Source organism: Gopherus evgoodei, chromosome 1 (genome assembly GCF_007399415.2).
Source record: "Gopherus evgoodei ecotype Sinaloan lineage chromosome 1, rGopEvg1_v1.p, whole genome shotgun sequence".
Taxonomy (NCBI): domain Eukaryota; kingdom Metazoa; phylum Chordata; order Testudines; family Testudinidae; genus Gopherus; species Gopherus evgoodei.
In genome coordinates, this window is record NC_044322.1 from 247819153 (window position 1) to 247833159 (window position 14007).

Genomic DNA, 14007 nt, shown 5'->3' on the forward strand with positions numbered 1-14007 from the left:
AGGGACATACTACATTATTTTTTGCTATACGCTGGGGAGTACCATTTGGAAATGACAGAGGAAAAGAAAGGCCTGGTTATAATTGTTGATCACAGGATGACCATGAGTTGCCATTGTGATGCAGCCATGAAAAAAGGCTACTGCAATCCTAGGGTGCAGTAGGAGAGGTATTTCCAGTAGAGATAAGGAAGTATTATTACCTTTATACAAGACACTGGTGAGACTTCATCTGGAATACTGTGTGCAGTTCTGGTCTCCCATATTTAAGAAAGATGACTTCAAACTGGGACAGGTGCAGAGGGCTACTAAGATGATACAGAGGAGTAGGAACCTACCTTATAAGGGGAGATTTAAGGAGCTTGGCTTGTTTAGCCTAACAAAATGAAGGCTGAGGGGAGATATGATTGCTCTCTATAAACATATCAGAGGGATAAATACCAAGGATAGAGAGGAGTTATTTAAGTTAAGGGCCAAAATTGTCACAAGAACAAATAGATAGAAACTGGATCGCAGGCTTCAGCTTCCAACTTTCCCCAGGGGTGTTCAACCCCTGCTCAGCCCAGACTCTGCCTCATTCCATACCTTCCCTCAAACTGCTTCTTCCTGCCCCTGCTCTCCCCACCCTGCCTCTTCCCACACAGTCCTGCCTTCTCTCCCAAGTGCACCCCATCCCTGCTCCCCCCCCTCCCTCCCAGTGCCTCCTGCATGCTGTGAAACAGCTGTTCCACAGCAGGCGGGAGGTGCTGGGAGTGGGGAGTGGGGAGGTGGCTGCCAGTGGGTACTAAGCACATGCTAATTTTTTCCACGAGTGCTCCAGTCTTGGAGCACCCATGGAGTCGGAACCTATGAACTGATCACCAATAAGTTTAGGCTTGAAATTAGAGAAAGGTTTCTAATTAAAGGAGTGAAGTTCTGGAACAGCCTTCCAAGGGGAGCAGTGGGGGCAAAACCTGATTCAAGACTGAACTTGCTAAGTTTGTGCAAGGAAGTTCTGATGATACTGCCTACAATGGCACATGGCCCATCTGTGACATATATTAGCAAATATTTCCAGTGGCCAGAGATGGGACCTGGCTGAGGGGTCTTGGCCGCACGCACAGGGACTAACTGATCACTATATTGGGGTCGGGAAGAAATTTCCCCTCAGGTCAGATTAGCAGAGACCCTGGGAATTTTTTGTTTGTTTGTTTTTACTTTCCTCTGCAGTATAGGGCATGGATCACTTGATGGTTTGAACTAGAGTAAATAGTAGATTCTCTGTAACTTGAAGTCTTTCAGTCAAGATTTGAGGACTTCAGTAACTCAGCCAGAGATTACAGACCTACCACAGGAGTGGGTGGGTGAAGTTCTGTGATTTACAATGTGCAGGAGGTCAGACTAGATAATCATGATGGTTCCTTCAGGCCTTAAAGTCTATGAGTCTATATGTCTTCTGTTCCCAAGGAAATTGAGGGCACTAGGCAACCTACAAGAGGCATTTAGCACCTGGCAGGGCTAGGCCCTTTGGTCTTGCTCCTGCAGAGTGCTGAGTGTCATCAACTCGCACTGAAGTCCATGGGAACTAATGGCACTCAGCAATTTGCAGAACCGATCCCTTAATGAAGAACTCAGAGACCAGCTTCCATGATGAGCCCCAGTACAGAGCTACAGTCTGACTCACAATGGAGCTTGTAGAGCTACACCAAAGACCAGTTTTGAGTAATCTTGAATGCTTCTGGCTGCACCCTGAGCTCCACTGCACATTAGAATGCACAGTTATCTACGGATCACAGTTTGGGAGCCTTTACAAGAGTTGTATACCCGAGAGACAGAGAGAGATGTAGAGATATGTGACTGTATGTAGACAGTAGCGAGGTAAGTATAGCACAATCAACTGTTATGTTCATAAGTTAGTAGGACCAATAAAGTCTTGGTTGTACAGTGCAAATGGATTCCTGTTTATATTGCTCCTACCAGGAAACATCGGGTAACAGTAAACACATATAGGTAGGAGAGGTAATATGAAAGACTCGTTAGAGCAGGGGCTCCAAACTTTTCCATTGTGTTGACCACCATTTAGTTCCAGTCTTTTCAATATCTCTCCAAGTGCATGTTTTTACATGACTCTATTTTCTTGCTCATCACTGAACCACCTTGCAGGACCAGCTACTCTCCCAACTGCAATCACAATCCAGCTTGCAACACCACAGTATCCAGAAAACAAACCCATGCCAACCCTACACTCCATCACTTCACCAGCACACAAATTCAGTTCTCCCACAGTCCATTCTCTCCCTACAAATCATTCTCTCCACACACCATTCCAGACAATTTACTACCCATGCAAGCTTCCCAATTCCCTGCCTCATCCTACTTCTCCATCCCTCAGCTCGTCTCTCCTGATCCCAGACTCTTATTTCTTCCCCACTCTACCCCATCTTACTCCTTCCCCTGCTCCACTGTCTACCTCCAGTTCACTCCTCAGTTTCTTCTCTAACTCCAGGTTCCCCAACTGCCTCACGTTAGTCCCTGTCTCCCTGCAGACATTCCCTTCTCTCACCAAGCCTCAAGCCAAGCTGTTTCTCAGATCCTTCCCCAGTCCTCAGTGACACTGGTCCCTGCCTTTGTTCCACCCATCCACTCTTTGTTCACCTTTTCCCCTGCCCTGTCTTCCTGATTTCTCATGATGGCAGTCTCTCAATGGGAGGGGCTAGCCACCAGAGTATGTCCCTGTCTTAGCTATACTCAATCAGCTCACTCCTCCTGTAGCTTGAACCACTGCAGCTACGTTCTATTTTTAGTGTGCTAGCTTGATCAGAGCTAGCATGGGTGTGTCTACTTGAGCCAGGAATCACATCCTCAGCTTGAAGCATAGACATAACCTGTGTTAGTCAGATTCAGTTTCCCCTCTCAGGTAAGTTAATTCACACAACACCTTAGTCTTCCAAGCATTGTAAATACTTTGGTCTAATTTCAGTTGGCGGGTTTAGTGTGTGGGTGGCTGGATGGTGTGGTGGCCTGTGACAGAAGAGGTCAAACTAGATGATCTGGTCTTAAATTCAACAATTCCATGAACGAGTTAGTCTCCCTTTTAGCACGGTTTGTTCTTGCACCTAAAAATAGAGGAGAGAAAGAAGCATTTTAAAAAAATTGAAATATCTAATTGCAATCCCATAAAAATTGGCACAAGGATTCAGGGGTAGTACCTGAAACTACATTTGGCTTGTTGTTAATATCAAGTTGAGAGTGTCCCTGTAACATTGTACAGAACAAAACAGCTCCACATAACCAGAAGGGTACGTTTTCAAGTAGCAGTCTCTCCTGACCCCTGCTGAGATATGCCCCATCAGTAACATGAAGCCAAAGGCCACTTGCTGAGATCAAAAATATGAAAATGGACTGGACATTTCTAGTAACAGCAATTAAAACACAGGTAAAGCTCAGAGGGGATGGAGACTCCATTACAGGTTTCAGCTAAGATTTCACAATCTAATATCTTGTCCATGCATTGCTGTATGTGGTAAAGGTATTTTAGCATTACGTAAATAAAGGGAATACAGTCTAGAATGCTGGGCTAGATCCAAATCTCATTGAAATCAATGGGAGTTTTTTCAATGAATTAGCTGGTCTTTGAATCAGGTCCATGGTGAAAACGTCCATGGTGATGGGAACTTAGCTCAGTTTTGTATTTTTTCAGAATATAACATATTTATCGTGGTAAAATGTGTAATTTTTTTGCATGTAGTTATTTGCAGTGTTGTAGCTGTGTTGGTCACAGATAATGAGCGAGACAAGGTGGGTGAGGTTATAAAAAGTATTACCTCACCAAACTTGTCTCTTGCATAGAGTGACACTTTTCTGGGCCACACTTCTCTTCTTGAAAGCACATATGCATGGGGCTCAAAACCAGAGCTGCATGAACTTAGGATGCTATTTCAAATGGGAAAGCTCTGTAGAATTTAATAGAAAATTATAACTAGTCTGTAGGTTGCTTTTTTTAAAATCTCCTCTAAAGAATTCTATTACTCCTATTGAATGGATGTCATTCTTTAGTAAATGTGTGTGTTTTTAGAATAATATCCATAGACCCCTATCTGTTTCATTCTGTACATTCTATGGGACTTCTCTGTGAGGTAGATCCATACTAGGGTTGGATGAACTGGTTCAGAGCAGGGGGCGGGGGGGAAAAAGCCCTCCATGATCCTTCTTCCCTTTCTAAAAGAACTAAAAATGAACCTTTGCACTTTTTTATTATAATTTTGTTCTCTTACAGTGAACAGGTAATTGGCCACGAAAAGTTCAAATCCATTAAATAAAGAACTCAATTTTAGATCTTTTCCCTCAATCCAGCCAGGTCCTATTCATTATCTTGACACTGTGCTGCATCCCTCTGCCAAGTAGCTCACTCAAAGATGCCCCCAGCCACTTTATTTGGCATTTGGTGTGACAGGTAAATCTGCTACACATACACTATATTAAAGGGCAGTTTCGTTTTACAAAGACTCAAGACATTTTTTTTATATTATCTTTAAATTCTCCAGCTTGAACTCTGTGTATGGCCAGATTCTTCTAATGAAACCATTATAGAAAAGAGTTTCTCCTCATAATCTGGCACTAAAAGCCAGGGAGAGGGAGGCAGAACTCCTGGGTTCTATTTCTGACTCTAACTTGCTGTTGGATTTTAGATAAGTCCTTTTTTCCTCTGTGTCCTTTGCTTTACCCCACTGCTGAATATGTGCAGATAAAAGAGGTTATACTTTTCAGTTACTTATTATTTTACTCATTTAATGGCAAATTTAAAATTGGTCCAGAGTGTCAGCTGTAAATTAAAAATATTTTTCCATTTTTTCCCTACACAAAAGACTTCTCTTAATATTTTTTGGTATAACGCTACTGTAGCCAGGCACCAATTTGCCTTGACGTCTGTTACGAATTTGTTCTTTGCAGCAAGCGAAATATTTGTTTCCTACAACCCAATCTGCCAGGACAGCAGAACAGCACTGTTTTGCTCTTTACAGATTGACTTTGGTTGCAATACTGGTTTCCAAAAGAAAAGCCAAAGAGGGACATCTAGTGGCTACATAACATCAGCAATTGACACAAAAATAGCCATGTAGGTAGCCAAGGAGAGAAAAAAATGTTGTACCTACGGAACGGTGAGCAAGAAGAACTTCATTTGTCCCTAATAATAATAATAATAACCATAATAAGGCATGGAATTGCTGTAAGTTGTGTTTTTTTTAAACTGTTTATTTTATTATTTTCTAATGGACACCTCAGGAGCCCAGGGGAAGTGGTTCGAAATTAGAACAACATGTCTACTGCCAAAGGTGATGGCCCCTAAAAAGTGAGCCAGTCTAATGCATTTAAAAACAATCATACAAGACAAAGAGGAGGGCTGTGAAAAAAGATTAAATCTGGATAAAGGCAGACAAAATGGACAAAGATGAACTGATCCCAGATAGAAAAGCCTAAACACAACTACTGGACGGGGGAACTGCAGCAGACGGTGAGGAAGGGATTCCACGGTACTTGAGGTGCCTGTCCTCAGACTAATCCGGTGGAGGGAAGGCCAGCACAACTTATTTCATCTGCTTTGGAACAACATAGGTGAGACACAGCCGCTCAGGTATCTCAAACCTAATTAACAGCTTTCTGGAACACAGCAGGATCTTCGATTACATACCAGATTGACAGGACTTTCTAAAGCCACAGAGAGAGAAAATCCAAAGCATACCTTAAAATATGCACTATGAACCCTGCATCAGAGGATCACAAACTGCTTGACACATATGAGTGAAAAGCCTCACGACGCACTGTGATACTGGTAAGTAGTATTAGATCCATTTCATAGATGGGGACATGGAGAGGTTAATTCCTATCTTTTCTTGCTGAAGACATATTGAGCAGGGCTAGCTCCAGGATAACAGGGGAAATGCATAATGGGGTATGGATGTTTTAAAGAGCAACAGCAGGCACCTCCAAGCTAACATATGATGTGCCACAGCATCTATGCTAAACCACTAGGTCCCAACTTTACCCCTTTGCAACAGAAAGTAAACCTTGTGGGATTCTGCTGGGCCAGGAGCTTTACTAGCTGGTTTGCCTCCCAGCACTAGGTGGCCCTGCTGCCACATATGTATGCTTCTGGGGGCTGGGCGTGAGAGGAAAGGGGAGCCTATCCGCTCTTCAGCCTCTATTGCATTTGCATCACATAAGGAAAATTGTGCCCCTAAATGACACGTCCACATGGGAGCAGAACAAAATCCAGGATCCTGACTCTTAGTCCCCTGCTGTAACCACTAGCCAGACACTCCCACTGCTTGGCTGTTCATGGAACACCTTGAATAAGGGGACTGGGAGTAAGGAGAGTTGGGCTCTCTTCCAGACTCTGCTCCTGACCCACTATGTAACCTTGGTCAAGTCAATCAACCTCTCTCTATCTCACCTCCCCCGTTGTACAGTTAGAGATCTTACTTAGATTCCATAGAGAAGTACTATGTGATGAAGGTATTCTACAAATATTAAATATTATAAATTCTACAGAATTGCCTGTAAGATTTTAGGGCAGGGTCAAGCACACTGTTTGCACTTAGCAAATAATAATTAACAATTAAGACTTGACACAAAGTAATCCACATTGCTGACCTGCTGATCTATGACCTATGATCCCGCAGACAAGCATTCGATGAGGGTTAGTTCTTGATCATGCTACCTGGATTGGTCTGAAGTTGTAGCTAGAGCAGGATGATACTGACCAGATTAAAGTCTTAAGAAAAGGTAAGTGTAATGAAGTTCACTCACCACTAGGGTGCCTCCTCCTGGCTGCTCTGGGGATTAGCTCTTTCCAGGTCTGACACCATCTTCCACCACTTGTTGTGCACCCTGCCACCTCTGGTCAGGTCACTATGGGTACGTCCAGACTACCCGCCGTATCGGCGGGTTAAAATCGATTGCTCGGGGATCGATATATCGCGTCTAATCTAGACATGATATATCGATCCCCGAGTGCGCTTATATCGATTCCGGAACTCCATCAACCCCAACGGAGTTCCGGAATCGACACGGAGAGCCGCGAACATCGATCCCGCGCCATCTGGACGGGTGAGTAATCCGATCTTAGATATTCGACTTCAGCTACGTTATTCACGTAGCTGAAGTTGCGTATCTAAGATCGATTTCCCCCTCCTACTGTGGACCAGCCCTATGTGTCTTCCCTCTTCCAGGGTATCAAAGTGATTCTGTAGAAACTGTCTGCGACAGTCTTCTCATTCACTGCCCAGATGATGCCACTTCCCCAGCAGCTGGTAGGGGAACCCTGGCTTGCCCTGTACTCCGAGTTCCAGCTCAGAGTCCCTCTAATCAGCAGCCAAAGTCTATACCGCCTTACACCTTGCTGCCATTTCTCTGAGCCTCTTCCTACATCCTCCTGACACCCATGTTTCCCTCCTTCTCCCTCTCTAATGTCCAGAGAGTGGCTACAGACTCCCTCACTGTAGCCCCTTTCTGCTGCCAGCTTCCTGGCTTTATACTAGCCCAGGGGTTGGCTACCTTTCAGAAGTGCTGTGCCGAGTCTTCATTTATTCACTCTGATTTAAGGTTTTGTGTGCCAGTAATAATTTTACTGTTTTTAGAAGGTCTCTTTCTATAAGTCTATAATATATAACTAAACTATTGTTCTACCTAAAGTAAATAAGGTTTTAAAAATGTTAAGAAGCTTCATTTAAAATTAAATTAAAATGCAGAGCCCCCGGACGGGTGGCCAGGACCCGGGCAGTGTGAGTGCCGCTGAAAATCAGCTCACGTGCCACCTTCAGCACCCGTGCCATAGGTTGCCTACCCCTGTACTAGCCCCACTGTTCCTTCTCAGTTGGGTTCCATCATCATTCAGGGGACTATTTAGGCCACCCATTTCCCCTCAGCTGTGACCTATCCAGTTAATTGGCCCCTTCTCAGCCTCATTAATCCCTTCTAGGGTAGTGTGGGCTGAACACCCCATCACAGTGATGCTTTTTCTCAAATACGGTCCTGGCCCTCCATGGATCTCCACATGACAAACACCTGCTATTGAAATCAATAGAACCACATGCAAGTGCAGGGATCCACCCATACAGAATCACTAACCTGCAGGATCAGGACCTATGAGTACAGCAGCTGGGTTGAGGACTGCACCGTTAGGTTTCATTGTTTACAGCTGGCTTTCCTGTGGGCCAAGCAGATGTGTGAATAAACTAAAGGAAAACTTGGATCAATGTGTATTAAACAATTGTGTCTTACCAGAATTCTGACTATGCATAGCCCCCACGGAGTCCATCATTTTACTATGAAAGTCATTGTGGTGCACTGGAATGACCCTCAGGCTGGGAGATAGGAAGTGTGCTCTTATCCCAGCCCTGCCACACTGACTTGCTGTGTGTGGTCTTGGGCAAGTCACATCAATGCCTGCCTCGGTTTCCCCATCTGTAAAAATGCAGACAATACTATTAACCATACCTGTGCATAACCCTGTTGTGAATGTAAACTAGTAAATGACTGCTCAGTACTTTGAACATCATAAGGAGTCAATATAATTATAGACAGTAAAGGTACATATTAAAAAGAGCTCCACAACATGCTTCAGTTGCCGGAAAATGTGCACATTTTTATGCCCCTTTTATCCTGCTGCATGCTTAACAATTATATATATATATATATATATGGGAGTCATGGCATGCACCTAGACTATAATGAGATCTGCCTCGTCTTAGATACTTATATGGCCCCTATAACCATAGTACTTGAGCTCTGCACAATATATTCATCTTTACAAAGCCCCTGTGAGCTAGGAAAGGATTATCTTCATTTTACAGATGGACAACTGAGGCACAGAGAGACTTTGTCCACCATCCTTCAGGGAGTGTGGTCAAACAGGAATATGAACGTTGATCTCCCAAATCCCCAGATAGCACCCTAATGCCTGGGCCATCCTTCTTCTCTGAAGGCCTGTCATGTGTCACTTGAAAAGCAGTTTTTCCATGAATTTGCAATAAAGTCTCCCGTTAGAACAATATTCTAAATGTCCTGTATTAATGGTTACGCTATACAATAATATGTCAGTGATCAGACTGGCTTGGTAAAAATATCTCTTTTAATTAAAAGGAATACAATCATTTATCGGAACTCTGCTTCTAAAAATTTGGTTTCTTTTTTTCTTTCTCAGGTAAGTAACTCTACTAGTCTATAATTGCCATCTAGCCCTTTATCAAATTGGCCATTTGCTTTTGGGCTGAGTTATCATTAATATGTTTTTTCCCTTCTTTTCTTAGTAGTTATGTTTTCTGAAGACCTGCCACTACCCTATGAATTAATTCCTTCTGAGCGGAGCCACAGTACCTACAGTACCAAGCAAAACTAGAGCTCATTGGATGCTTTTTTTCAAAGCAATGCTAACTTTATGAAACCTTTTCTACTTACATTTTCCCAAAAGCACATCAGCATGTCCAAGACACAAAATAAAGCGGCTACTAATTGACACGAGTGGTGATGCAAATTGGAATACGCCAGTATAGCTGGGCTAACAAGCTAAAGCATTAACTTGTGATCCTATCCTGCCCATTGTTAGAATCGTTTCACCTTTAATGCAATAAAAATAAATGGATCCCAAATCTGACAACTTTCAGAAAGGTAGATTGTGGCTGTAGAAGCAACTGCCATGTAAGGGGCTATGGCAACACCTCAACAGCAATTTTTGAAAGCATTCTGCGAGTTGTTAATCCTTTAAAAGGATCCAGCATGTACAGCCTCTAGCACATTAGGCATGTCCTGCACCACTCGCTATACTATTACTCGGGGAACACACGATATGGGATGCTGGTTGCCTCATGTGCAAAGAAATACATAACATGGGCCTGTATGAGTGCATAAATACCCACATATGCACTTCCAAATGCTGTAGTGCATTAGCAATGTTAAAGGTTTAAAATTGATATGGCACACCTGACATTTCCCCTGTCTGCTCTTAAAGCAGAAGTGTATTATTTCTGCAAGTGTGGAAGATTCCTCAAAAATCTGTTCGGCTGGTTTTCATTTTTCCAACAGAGTGTGGGGAGGAAGGGATGCACGGTAAGAGAAATGTGTCCATTTAAAACGTTACCGAGTTTTTCTTGCACTCAGACTTGTTTTTTAAATGTCAAACCTGACACATACATACACCTGAAAGAGAACTAGTGCCTTTGTCTCCTTGAAAGAAGTGGTGGATTCTCCATCTCAGCTGTCTTCAAACCAAAACCAGCAGCCTTTCTGGAAGATATGCTTTACTCAAACACAAATTATTGGCTTATTACAGGGGTAAGCATGTGAAATTCTATGGCCTATGTTACACACACAACAGGTCAAACCAGATGATCTTCTGGCCTTAAAAATCTATTAAGTTTGGAAGTAACTAACAAAGTTTTGGACATTTGAAACAATTATTCAGAGATATTCAGGGACATTGTTCTCCCTAATTTAAATGGAAGTATGAAGGGGAGTTTTTCAAAGTGTTCATGCCTGAAGTTGTTTGATCATATGGTTATTTTAATGTGCAATCAGTAAAAGGTTGCACTGACAGCCTGCAGCACATGGAAAACCACCTCCTCAGACTGCACAATATTTGCACTGCAACAGATAATAGAAAACATCTTCTAAACAAGAAGCATTGACACATTCTTTTTATTTCAGCAATTCTTGTTGGAATTTTCTCTAGTTTTAAGAAGTGCTACGGTTGAAGGGGGTATTTTTGTGGAATCTCTTCTTCAAGTTATACTTTTCCATTTTCAGTTTGGGAAAGGCTTTGAAATTTCTACTGTGAAATCAAAATTTTCTAGAAATTGTTAATGATGCAGGTGTAAGTTGCTACTGTGAGTAACTGGGCAAAAATATGGTAAATGCTGAATTATTCAAGAGCAGATCTTTCCAGGAAAGAAAGCTGTGAGAATAATTGATTTTTTTTCAGTTCACTTGTCGTACCAAAAATAATTAAAAAATCATTTTGGGTCAAGCCAAAACAAATGTTTTTCAGTTTTCTTCAGCAAAACAATATTCCCCTCCACACACACACACACACACACACAAACACACACACACACACACACACACAAAAGTCAGATCAACCAAAATGTTTTGTTCATCCCCAAATGAAATGCTGTGTTTAGCTTTCAGGTTTAACCCTTTTAAAATGAGTTTTAGTCAAATTTCAAAATGAAATGTGATTTTGAAATGAAAAACCAAAATATTTTGTTAGAAAAAGTCAAAATGATTTGAGTTTTTCACATAAGTAACTTTTTTTTCAAGCTAAAACTAGTCACTAAATTTGATGCAAATTCACAAATAGCATTGGTGGACCTGAAACTGCCTTTTTCAGCAAATAAAATTTGTCTGAAAAATTTCACTCAGCTCTGCTTCCAAGTTACTATGGGTAAAGTTTTCAAAAATACCTAAGTTAATTGGAGCTTAAATCTGCCCTCTGTTGAGATTGATATGTAACACTCCTTACAGTATCATATAGAGTACATACACTGCACTGCCACCTTGCACAGGTACAAATAGCAGTGTAGACAATAAGACACTCTTAGGTGAGCAAATGCACTCTTGAACCCTTAAGTGAGCTACCACTGAAGTGGTGCCCCCTTCACCCATCTACACTAGCAATATAGTATCCGGCTATCTCTATCACAGTGAAAGGCTCTGGCAGCTCCCTGTTGCAGAAGCCTTTCTCCACCTCTGGGACCTGCCAGAGTTTCTCCCTGCCAAAGCCTTTCATTGCATCATATAGCTACACACTACAGTGCGGGAGCAGCCTGCTTTTCACTGCAGCATGTAGCTATGTGTACACTACATGCTGCTGCCAGTACACTGTAGATATAGTCTTGGGTGCCTAAGGGCACATCTACACTACAAACTTTTGCCGATGCATGTTACATCAGCATAAAGCTGACACAATTAGTATATTGCTTGTGCGAGTGCATATTTGACTCCTTGCATCGATGCTGTGCTTACTCACCAGGAATGCTTGTCAATGCACAGTGCAGAGCACCACGGGGACGTGTCCCAGTATGTAAATTGCCACCGACCAGCACACTGTCTTTTGGGAAGTTTTGGCTGTACATGGTGGGGCAGAAATGAATTACATGGGGGTGACTGGGACTGTGGGATCAAGTTCCAATCATGCAATGTTCTCCACCCCATAATGCCACCTCTATCCCATAATTTTCATGTCTATTTTGAAAATCCTATGAACCCACAATGGACTTGTCAGTGTCCACCATCTCTGACAGAAGCCCAGAGCCTGCAAAGCTCTGCACTATTGTCATGAGCACGGAAAGCACAGGTCACACGATCCTCCCATATTTGCAAAACTGCAAGAAGAGGTGTGGGGAACATCATGATTTCCAGGAGGTCAGATTGCTGTGGGACATAGTGAGAACCAATTCAAGATCATCAATGGCATTCATGGAGCAGCTGTAAATAGTTGGTCATTTTCATGCAAGTGTGCAGGGCCATTAATCGGCTCCTGGTACTCAGGACTGCGGCTCTCATCAATGTGCAAGATATAATGGATGGAATTCTAGCAATGGGGTTCCTGAATTGTGATGGAGCATTAGATGGCAGGCATATCCGTGTGTTGGCACCAGAGCACCTTGCCACATTGTACAACAAAAAGGGCTATTTTCCAGGGTTATGCAAGCACTGGTGGATCACTGAGGACCCTTCAATGACATCAGTGTTGGCTCTCAGGGAAGGTGAGTGACACACATCTTTAAGAAAACAGGACTGTTCAGAAAGCTACAAGGGACTTTCTTTTCTGACAGGTGAATTAAAATTAGTGATGTTGAAGTACTAGTAATGATGCTGGGGGACCCAGTCTACCTCTTATTCCCCATGAAGCCATACATTAGGCACCTGGACAGCACCAAAGAAAGCTGGCGCAGAATTACAGTTGAATAATGCTTTTGGTAGATTGAAGAGGAGTTGTTTACTCACAAGATTGTATTTCAGGGAGAAATGTATCCCAATGGTTATAGCTGCCTGTGTACATAAACAATCTTCTCCATGTGCCCCTCCCCCACAGTTCTACAGGGGAAAGGAAAGCAGGTAACAATTCTACGACTTTGTTGTATTGATACCTCTTCTAGTACAAGTAAATTAATGAAAAGGCAATAGCTGTGTCCTGCTATGTTGGGGGCACCTTCACTGTAATAGGAAATACATTTGTGCACTTGTTAGAGGTTTCTTCCCCTGCACTGGTCTTGCTGGTGCTTGAATGATGGGGCCAACTGGAGTCTCAAACAGGTCCTGCCTCATGGAATAACTGTTCCCCCCCACACACACACACTGCAAGTTTTCTATCCTCCTCTTCTCTTCCTCCTCTCCCTGGCTGTTTATGCCAGGTGCCTGTATCTCAGGCTCCTCTGAGGTATCCACTGTGGTCTGCAAGGTGGTGGTGGGATCTCTGCCAAGTATGGCATACAGATCTTCGTAAAGTGTCAAGTCTGTAGCTTGGCACCAGATCAACTGCTGGCCTCCCTGACCTTCTGGTATGCCTGCTGCAGTTTCATGCCGTACTGCTGTTCAGCTCTGTCAACCCCTTCTCCTGCATCCCCCAGTGCAATCTGCTCATAGATGTTCACATTTCTATGGCTGGTCTGTAGATGTGCTGGAAAAGCCTCTTCTCCCTACAGGCACAGGATACCTGTGGGGGACAGGGGTCCCATCAAGTCCCCTCCGGGCCCAGCTTCAGATCCTTCAATGTCTTTCTCTCCCCCCAGCAAACACCTAAAGGGTTCTTGGGAGCAAACAAACCAAAGAAAAGTCCTCTCCCCTCATTCGTCCCTGTTAGGAGAGGGGAGTCCATGGGAAATGGAAAAGAAACAAGATTGACCTGAACTCAGGCAGTCTTCCTGGGTCAGCCCTTAGGGCTTAGTCTGCACAAGGCCCACCTTCAGCCCCTCCTCATGGGGCATGCTGCCCTGAGGCTCGGTAGTACAGCTTCGGAAACAGTGAGGCTTGTTG

The 14007-nt window shown here is 43.3% G+C and overlaps 1 long non-coding RNA gene across 1 annotated transcript; it reads right to left on the reverse strand.

Moving 5' to 3' along the window:
* Positions 1-1354: 1354 nt before the first annotated feature.
* LOC115639365 lies at positions 1355-8433 on the reverse strand. The gene is made up of 3 exons (XR_003997650.1): positions 8257-8433; positions 8104-8182; positions 1355-3092 (listed from the first exon to the last, which is right to left on the reverse strand). It is a non-coding gene; the product is annotated as an uncharacterized LOC115639365 (long non-coding RNA).
* Positions 8434-14007: the final 5574 nt, after the last annotated feature.